General features: G+C 38.0%; 1 pseudogene; it reads left to right on the top strand.

The window, feature by feature from the left end:
- The first annotated feature begins 2,870 nt into the window (after positions 1–2,870).
- LOC110287768 lies at positions 2,871–3,792 on the top strand (annotated as a pseudogene).
- The last annotated feature ends 6,589 nt before the right edge of the window (positions 3,793–10,381 follow it).

Raw genomic sequence — 10,381 nt, 5'->3', positions numbered from 1 at the left:
TTGTGGACACTTAAGTAAACTATCTTATCTGCAAATAGTGACATTTTGACTTCTTCCTTTCAAATTTGTATCTCTCTGACCTCCTGTTGTTGTCTAATTGCTATAGCTAGAACTTCAAGTACTATATTGAATAGATAGGGAGAGAGTAGGCAGCCTAGTCTAGTCCCTGATTTTAGTGGGATTGCTTCAAGTTTCTCTCCATTTAGTTTGATGTTGACTATAGGTTTGTTGTATACTGCTTTTACTATGTTTAGGTATCGGCCTTGAATTCCAGATCTTTCCAAGACTTTTAATATGAAAGTATGTTTTGCATCAATATTCATAAGGGAAATTGGTTTGAAGCTCTCTTTCTTTGTTGGGTCTTTTTGTGGTTTTGGTGTCAGCATAACTGTGACATCATAGAGTGAATTTGGTAGTGTTCCTTCTGTTTCTGTTTTGTGGAATAGTTTCAAGAGTACTGTGTATTAGGTCTTCTTTGAAGGTTTGATAGATTTTCGTACTACATCTATATGGTCCTGGGCTGGTTTTGGTTGTGAGAATTTTAATGACTGCTTCTTTTTCTTTAGGGTCTATAAGAGTGTTAAATGGTTTAACTGATCCTGATTTAACTTTAGTAACTGGTATCTGTCTAGAAAATTGTCCATTTCATCCGTATTTTTCAGTTCCACTGAGTATAGGCTTTTGTAGTAGAATCTGATGATTTTTTTTAAATTCCTCTATTGATGTATCTCCCATTTCATTTCTGATTTGTTATTTTGAATACTGTCTCTGTGCCCTCTGGTTAGTCTGGCTAAGGGTTTATCTATCTTGTTGATTTTCTCAAAGAACCAGCTCTTGTTTTGTTGATTATTTGTATAGTTCTTTTTTATTCTACTTGGTTGATTTCAGCCCTGAGTTTGATTATTTCCTGCTATCTACTCCACATGGTATCTTTGCTCTTTTGGTTAGAACTATCAGGGGTGCTTTTAAGCTGCTAGTGTATGCTCTCTTCAGTTTCTTACAGTAAACTAAAGGCAATGTCTTTTCCTATTAGCACTGTTTTCATTGTGTCCCATAAGTTTTGGTTCCTTTACTTTCATAAAATTCTAAAAAATATTTAATTTCTTTCTTTAGTTCTTCCTTGACCAAGTTATTGTTGAGTAGGGAATTGTTCAACCTCCATGTATATGTTGGCTTTCTTTTGTTTTTGTTGATTTTGAAAACCAACCTTAGTCTGTGAGGATCTGATAGGATGCATTGGATAATTTCAGTCTTCCATTGAGGTCTGTTTTGTAACCAATTATATGGTCAATTTTGGAGAAGGTACCATAAGGTGCTGAGAAGAAGGTATATTCTTTTGTTTTAGAATGAATGTTCTATAGACATCTATAAAATCCATTTGTTCTGTAACTTCTGTTATTTCCAACTTGTCTCTGTTTATTATCTAGTTTGATGATAAGTCCATTAATGAGAGTGGGGGGTGGGTTGAAGTCTCCCACTATTATTGTGTGATATACTTTGTGTGCTTTGAGCCGTAGTAGAGTTTCTGTTATGAATGTAGGTGCCCTTGCATTTGGAGCCTAGATGTTCAGAAATGAGAGTTATTCTTGGTGGATTTTTCCCTTGATGAGCATGAAATGTCCCTCCTTATCTTTTTATATAACTTTTAGTTGAAGTTGATATTCGATATTAGAATGGTTACTCCAGGTTTTTTCTCGGGACATTTACTTGGAAAATTGTTTTCCAATCCCTTACTCTGAGGTAGTTTCTGTGTTTGACACTGAGGTGAGTTTCCTGTATGCAGCAAAATGCCAGGTCCTGTTTACATATCAAGTCTTTATGTTTTTCATTGGGGAAATGAGTCCTTTGATGTTAAGAGGTATTAAGGAAAAGTGATTGCTGCTTCTTGTTATTTTTGTTGTTAGAGTTTGAATTATGTTTGTGTGTCTATCTTCTTTTAAGTTTATTGAAGGAAGATTACTTTCTTGATTTTTCTGGGGTGTGGTTCCCCTTCTTGTGTTGGCATTTTCTATCTATTTTCCTTTGCACATCTGTATTTATGGAAACATATAGTGTAGATTTGGATTTTTCATGATAATGTCATGTCTTGATCATCTTTATTTCTCTTTTCCAGTCCATCTTTTTATGCCCTTGTCTCTCAGATTCACCCCTTTCCACCATACTTCCCTGTATGGATATACAAATATGTGTATATATGAAATTCACACAACATAAATGCACTTTGTATGTTAATGCATACATGTTGAAAAATACATAAACAGTTTTAAAACTATATTCCACAGGTTAAATGTCTCTTGGCATTCCTAACTAGTGCAGGAAGTTTATCTAGAAGAGGAAATTGCAGCATTAGATAACTTTCTATCAAACAACTTAATGTTTATTAAGATAACAGTATTCAGCCAGGCGTGGTGGCGCACGCCTTTAATCCCAGCACTCGGGAGGCAGAGGCAGGTGGATTTCTGAGTTCAAGGCCAGCATGGTATACAGAGTGAGTTCAGGACAGCCAGGGCTACACAGAGAATCCCTGTCTCAAAATACCAATATATATATATATATATATATATATATATATATATATATATATATATATATATAAGATAATAGTATTCATGAGACAGCTATTTTCATGAAAATTAATTCTAAGTGCTTAACATCATACCATACATTGACAGACATCCACAAATATGTGTATTAACAACTAAGTATAATAAAAACATAGGCAAACCAAAGAAAAAATACTTGATTTTTTTCACACATAAATAGAGGACAAAAATAAGCAGTTTGTAGAGAAATGCTAGTGATTTTATCAATTAATTTAAGTTATTCTCAGTTGCTGCTTTTCTCTTCCAGATAAACCTGTATTTGATACTATGATGAATTCTACCATGGTGACTGAGTTTCTCCTGGAAGTTTTTGCTGAGACTTGGGAGCTCAGGATCCTACTCAGTGTGCTGTTCCTGCTGGTGTACCTGGGCCTCCTGTTACGGAACCTTATCATCATCATTGCTACTACAGTTGACCATACCCTGAACATACCCATGTACTTCTTCCTCAGGAATCTGTCCATCTTAGACATGGGCTACGTTTCTGTTACTGTGCCAAATGCCTGTATTAGCTCACTTACTGACCACAGGAGCATTTCTGTGGCTGGGTGTGCAGCACAGGTATTTTTGTTCTTCTTTTGTGCATGTGTAAAGATTCAGTTTCTCACCATCATGTCTCACGACCACTATGTGGCCATCTGTAAGCCACTCCTTTATGCCATGATTATGAACCATCAATTCTGTGTTCAGATGACACTAGTTTCCGTGCTTACCTCTGTTATCCTTGTAAGTGTGCACACGTTCAAAACTTTCCAACTGTCCTTTTGTCACTCAAATGAAGTCCCTCAGTTCTTCTGTGATATCTCTTCTTTGCTGAGGCTTTCTTGCTCTGACACCTTTAACAACAAACTCTTAATTCTTCTGTCTGCTATGGGGCCCAGTGGTAGCTGCTTTACCTTCATTGCTATATCATATGTTCGCATATTATCAACAGTGTTAAAGGTTCCTTTCAAAGGAAAGTGAGGGAAGGCCTTTTCCACCTGTGTCCCTCACATTATTGTGGTGTCTATGTTTCTTAGTTTTCTTGCTTATGTATATTTAAGAACTCCAGCAATCTCAGAAATAGTTGAGGATATGACTCTTTCTGTATTTAATACCATTGTTCCACCATTCTTAAACCCTATTATCTGTAGTCTTAGAAACAAAGGAGGCTGTGAAGAAAGTAATATTCAGATCTTTTCATAGTTGAATAAAATAAAGAAAAATATGAGTACACAAATATGCACAAACACATTAAAGCATTTTTAGACTATTTATTGGAGAGATTTTTTTATATTATATATACACTGCTTATAATTTCCCCTTCCTTTACTCATCCTAGTTCCTTTTTCCTCACATCCTTATCCCCCATCCATGTCCTCCAATATAGACATATTAAAATTTGAAAAAAAGATTAAAGAAAAAAGATGCCTCGATGAAAAATTATGTGGCAAGAACCTCTAATATTACTCTCACATTTGTTTTCGTTTGGCCATCCACTGCTAGACATGCAGACTTCCCTTAATTGTAATTTATTGACCCAGTGAGTCTCACTTGGAGGAAACTACCTTTACCCTTAAAAGTGCTTATCAATTAGAATTTTTTTTTATGGGTTAGAGATGGGGGCATGTGTTCAATTCTCATTTCCACTCTAGGACCCCATCTGGTTAGATCCATGTATGTCCATGCATGCTGCATAAGTGTCTGGGTATACATGTGCATACTTCATGTTAATTGAGAAACATCTGTTTTCTTAGTGTCCTTCATCATCTCAAATACTACTTCTCCTTCCTCTTGCACTATGCTTGCTGATCCCAGACGAGAAAGATTTGATATAGGCATCCCATCATTTAAAGATGATTGTTCTAAGGTCTCCCAATCTTTGCATAACATCTGGATGTGAGTCTTTGTATTTTTTCTCATCTGTTGCAAGAGGAAGTTTCTCTGATGAGGGCTGAGCAAGGCACTAATTTATGACTATAGTGGATTGTCATTAAGAGTTATTTTATTGCTAAGTTTTAAATTTTGATGTAATCTAAAACATTCAGATGAGTAGTATTAGTTAATACCCTGTGTACTGGGGCTATCAATTTGCAGGTTCACCACAGCAGTGTTGAGTATGTGTTCTCTCTCAGGACATAAACATAATGTCAAGTCAGACATTGGTCAGTTACTCCCACAAAATTTGTGTCACTGTTGCACTAATTTATCTTGAAGGGAGGAAACTATTTTAGCTTAAAGAGTTTATTTCTGGGTTTATTTTTAAACATCTGGTTTGCTAGTATGCAAAATACCATTATTTAAAATCTACACTAAATATAGGAGTTAACGCACACTGTACCAGCACCAGCTTGACATCTCCACACTCAATGAAGAAGTATAGGTTTGCCTTCAGCAATAGGCCTTATTGTCAGTGTTTGGAGAGCAATCCATAGGCATGGCAGTACATGAGTTGTTTTCATTATCACTATGGGATCCCTTTATCGAACAATGCAATTTAACATAGCCCATCCTGATACTGAGGACTTCATTTGATGATTTCCAGCTAGAACTCTGTCTTCTCCATTATTTTGCAATTCCCTGTGGATCGCCTTCATGTATATTTATATTTTAAGAAGCTTCTACTTCATTTGGTTTCTGTAATACTCTTACAACAAACCCTGGTTGTCAGCTGTGTCTTCCCACATTGCCTTCCTCATCCTCTTTTTCTTATATCCCTCAACAATACTTAATTCTCCCGTTTTGGTCCCCACATGCCTGCCATACTATTTATTCTTGTTCAATTTTCTAATTATATCTATCTGTCCCCCCTACTCCCTAAACAATTTCTATGGTTCTGTAGATTGTAGCTTGGTTATCATTGACTGAATTGCTAGTATTCACAAATAAGTAAATACATACCATATTTGTCTATCTGGGTCTGGGTTACTTTACTCAGGATGGTTTATTTCTAGTTCTATCCTTATACCTGTGGCAATTCTTGAATTCATGATTTTAACTTTTATTTATTGTTCTCTCATACAATGCATCCCAACTGCCATCTCCTCTCTCTCCCCTTCTCCTGGTGTTTCTACCTCATCTCTTCTCCAAATCAACTGCTCCTCTCAATTTCCCATAAGAAAAGAGCAAGTGTCAAAATGAAATTACATGAACTTGGCATAACAAGATGCAAAGATACTAGGCCTGTATCCTCACACCAAGTCTAGGAAATGCAACGCAGTAAGAGGAAAAGGGTTTTTCAGGCAGGAAAAAGACATAAAAGCACCCTGACTCTGATTGCTAAAAGTCATTTTCTTTAACAAATGATTAATATCCTATTGTATAAGTGTGCTATATTTTCTTTCTTCATTCTTCAGTACAGAAATTACTAAATTGCCTCAAATTTCTGAATATTATAAATAGAATAGCCATTATTATGGTTGAGCATTTGTCACTGTGGTAGGGTAAAGTGACACCCAGGTATTTGTCCCAAAACAGTATAGCTGGATCTTGAGTCATGATTTCCATTTTCCTGAGGAAATGCTAAACTTATCTCCATAGTGTCTACAAATTGCCATGTCAACCAGTCACAGATTTGATTTGCATTTCCTAAATAATGAAGCATAGTGGACATTCATTGAAATGTTTCTCAGCCAATTGAGCCTCTTCCTCTGAAGATTTTCTGTTTAGAAATATACTTCATTTTTAACTCGGGTTATTTGTTTTCCTGATATCTAGTTTCTTGAGTTCTTTGTATATTTTTAATTTTAGCCTTCTACTTGATGTAGAGTTGAAAATATTTTCATAGTCTCTATGCTTCCAAGTTGAATGATATTTTCTTTTGGAATGGAGAAACTTCTCCATATTAAGAAGTTCCTTTTTAATAAAACTTTGATTCTTTATGAATTACACAGTATTCGCTTTAGCCTCACCCCTCTCCTGGCCAACTAATGTCTGGCCTTCATTCTTGCAATGTACCCCCAAAATAACACACACACACACACACACACACACACACACACACATGAACATCATGGAAGCTGTCACAGTGTCTCCCACACCACATCCCTTTATTCATAGACCTGGAAATGTTCATTGCAATGAGTCATTGATCTGGTTCAAAGTCTCTGGCTTCTGTGACACTCACTAAGACTCCTCCTGATTTTCCTATTGTTACCCTGTGTCATGGAGATCCTGCAGCTTTGGATCAGCATGATTGGCACTTTCTCAATCATTCACACATAATATAGATTTAGTGGTGGTTGAACTCAAACCCTTGGACCTGGGCCTGGCTGGTACCTGAATGGTCAGCGAGCTGCCTCTTCCTTTCTGCACCATGAAAGCAAGCATTCCAGCATTGCTACAACTAGGTCACCCTATGCTGCCATAGGAGTGAGGCAGGGTCAGCTCTCCTGTTCTGATTCCCTCGGGTCCATTTTATCTGAAAGCACACACACCTTCAGAGAAAGCTCCATTGTTTTTCAAACAAGGCACAGGGCCTACTCTTCAAAGTGCTGCAGCCTCCAAGTGATGGGCCATCTCACCTGTTCTGATAACCTCAAAGCTGGTTTATCTGTGCCTTTGCCATCAAATCCAGTTCCACTCTGATTCCCAGGTGAAGTACAGGGTACTCTCTCCCAAGTGCTACAGTGAGGGGGCAGAGCTCGCTCTCTGACTCTCATGCCCTCAGAGACTGCTCTCCCAGCTATGGCAGTTGGCAAATGGGGAATGTGGAAAGCATCATCTTCACATCCAGGACACCTCACCTAGAGAGGAGAGTAGGAGGGCCAGTTCTCCAACTATCACCCTCATGACTGGCTAACTACTGAATAGCCACCAGGGCCAGCTTCACTTTTATGCCTTGGCAAGCCACAGGGCCTATTCTCCTTAGTGCTACCACCTGTCAGAGGGGGACCAGCTCTCTAGAATGGCCCGGCTAGTAAGAGATTTGTCTAGTTCTGCACAGCCTATGGACATTCATGTGGGTCAATTTAGATTCTTCTTTTAAGTGCAACCATCCAGTCTTTCCAGCACCATTTGTTAAAGGTGCTTTATTTTTCCCAGTGTATATTTCTGCCTTCTTTATCAAAAATCAGTTGTCTATAGGTGCTTTATAGGTGTGTGGTTTCATACCTAGATTCCAATGAACAACACATTTCTTTAATGCTAGTACCATTTTCTGTAGCACATTTTGAAGTCATCAATAGTGATAACTGTTGCTTCTGTTTTATTATTATTCAGGGTTATTTTAGCTATCCTGACTTTTCTTTGTTTGGGTTATAGTTGTATGTATGGAGTGTGAGTGTGTGTGTGTGTGTGTGTGTGTGTGTGTGTTTCCATATTAAGCTGAAAATTGTTCTTTCAATATCTGTGAAGAGTTGTGCTGGAATTTCAAGGGAATTGTGCTGTAGATAGTTTTTGGCAGGATGGCCGTTATTACTATATTAAATCCACCAATCTATGACCATGAGAGATCTTTACATCTTGTGATATACTCACTTTCTTTCATCAACATCTTTTTTTCCGTATTTCTTTTTTTAAAATTTTTTTAATTAGGTATTTTCTTCATTTACATTTCAAATGCTATCCCAAAAGTCCCCCATACCTGCCCTCCCCCGACACACATCTTAAAGCTTTTGTTATACAAGTTGTCTTAGTATACTCTTGCTGTGACGAGACCCTATGACCACTGAAACTCTTATAAAAGATAGCATTTAATTGGAGATTGCTTACTTCTTCAAAGATTTAGTCTATTATCATCAGAGTGGACAACACACCAGCATGCCAGCTGACAAGATGCTGGAGAAGTAGGTGAGCTTTCAGCATCCAGGTCTATAGGGACAAGGAAGAGAAGAGACTTTGGGCCTGCCTTGGGCTTTTGGGAGCTTGCATCTCCATTGACAGACTTCCTCAAACAAGGACACACTTATCCAAAGACAAAAGTCTAAATCCTCTCAAGTAGTGCCACACCCTAATGAGTAAGCATTCAAATATAGTAGCCCATCAAGGCAATTCTTATTCAAACAACAGCACTAATCTTTTACTTGGTTGCTTAGAGTTACTCCAAGATATTTTTTCCTGTTTGTTTTTTTAAATAATTCCATTTGTTTACATCTTAAATGATATCCTACTTCCTGATTACCCCCTCCACCAAAACTTCATTCCATGATATCTCACTTCCCAGTTACCCCTCCACCAACCCCCGTCATCTCACATCTCTCCTCCCCACTCCCCTTTGCCTGTATGAGAGTGCTCCCCCACTCACCCATTCTCTCCCTCCCCACTGCTCCAGCATCCCCCTACTCTGGGGCATTAAACCTCCCCAAGACCAAGGGCCTCCCCTCCCATTGCTGTCCTCTGCTACATATGGATCTGGTGCCATGGATCCTTCCAGGTGGGTGTTCTAGGCAGGTTTCCTGAGTTCATTCTGATGGTTGGCTCCAAGTATCTGCATATGCATTGGTCAGTTGCTGGTCAGACCTCCCAAGGAACCTCCACACTAGGTTCCTATGAGCAAGCACCTCTTGGTCATGGCAATAGTGTTGGGTTTGTTGTCTGCAGACATGATGTATCCTCAGGTGGGGTCGTTCTCTGGTCCCTGGTTGGCCATTCCTTCAGTCTCTGTTCCAGTTTTTGGCCCTGTTCTTTTTTTTTTTTTTTTTTTTTTTTTTTTTTTTTTTTTTTTTTTTTTTTTTGACAGGAATATTTCTGGGTTAAAAATCTGAGATGGATGGTTAGCCCCATCCCAAAACCAGAGGCCATGCCTATCTACTAGAGGTGGTCTTTACAAGTTCTATTTCCCCATTCTCTGTGCATTACTGCTAAATCAATCTCATTGGTGTCTTCACAGCCTCATGCTTCTCTGGTGTCTGGGACTCTCCAGTGGTTATCCTTAATTCCTCATGAGTCCTGCCACCTATTTTTGTTCAATTTCCTGACCCTCTGTTCCTCTTTCACATCTCCAGTTTCTGATACTGCGACCCTAATTTCCTCCCCCTCCTCTGTCCCTCACTTGTCCCTCTCACCTTCCACTTCCCACAATTTTCCTGTTCACCCCTCAATGAAGGACTGAAACATCCACCCTCTGATCTTCCTTCCTTATATGCTCCATATGGTCTATAGGTTATATCATGGGCATTGTGAGCTTTTGGAATAGTATCCACTTATTAGTGAATAGATACCAAGTGTGTTCTTTTGTTTCTGGGTTACCTCACTCAGGATGATATTGTCTAGTTCCATCCATTTGCCTACGAATTTCATAGTCATTATTTTGAATTGCTGGCTAGTAGTATTCCATGGTGTATATGTACCACGTTTTCTGTATCAATTCTTCTTTTGAGAGACATCTGGGTTCTTTCCAACTTCTGGCTATTATAAATAAGGCTCCTATGAACATAGTGGAATAATGTGTTCTTGTTATATGATGGAGCATTTTTACTCTAAGATATTTTATATTATTTAAGGTTACTGGGAAGATGGCATGGCCTTGGTTTGTTTCTCAACCTGCATGCTGTTTTAAAGACTTATATTTTTTATGAATTGATTTTGTATCCAGCTACTGTGCTGAAGTGCTTATGAGTTATAGGAGCTTTCCAATGGAGATCTTAGGGTCACTTAAGTATATTATCATGTGATCTGCAAATAAAGATGATGAATTCTTTCTTTCCAATTTCTGTACACTTGATGTCCTACAGTAGTCTTATTGATCTGGGTAAGACTTCAAGTATTAAATTAAGTAGGTACGAAGAGAGTGGACAACCTTTTTTTATTGCCGATTTGAAATTTTCTTTTGATTACTCTTCATTTAATTTTATGTTACT

The sequence above is a fragment of the Mus caroli genome, unplaced genomic scaffold, assembly GCF_900094665.2.
Source record: "Mus caroli unplaced genomic scaffold, CAROLI_EIJ_v1.1 scaffold_17708_1, whole genome shotgun sequence".
NCBI classification, from domain to species: Eukaryota; Metazoa; Chordata; class Mammalia; order Rodentia; family Muridae; genus Mus; species Mus caroli.
The sequence above is the reverse complement of the archived record's forward strand: the minus strand, read 5'-3'. Positions and strand labels throughout refer to the sequence as shown.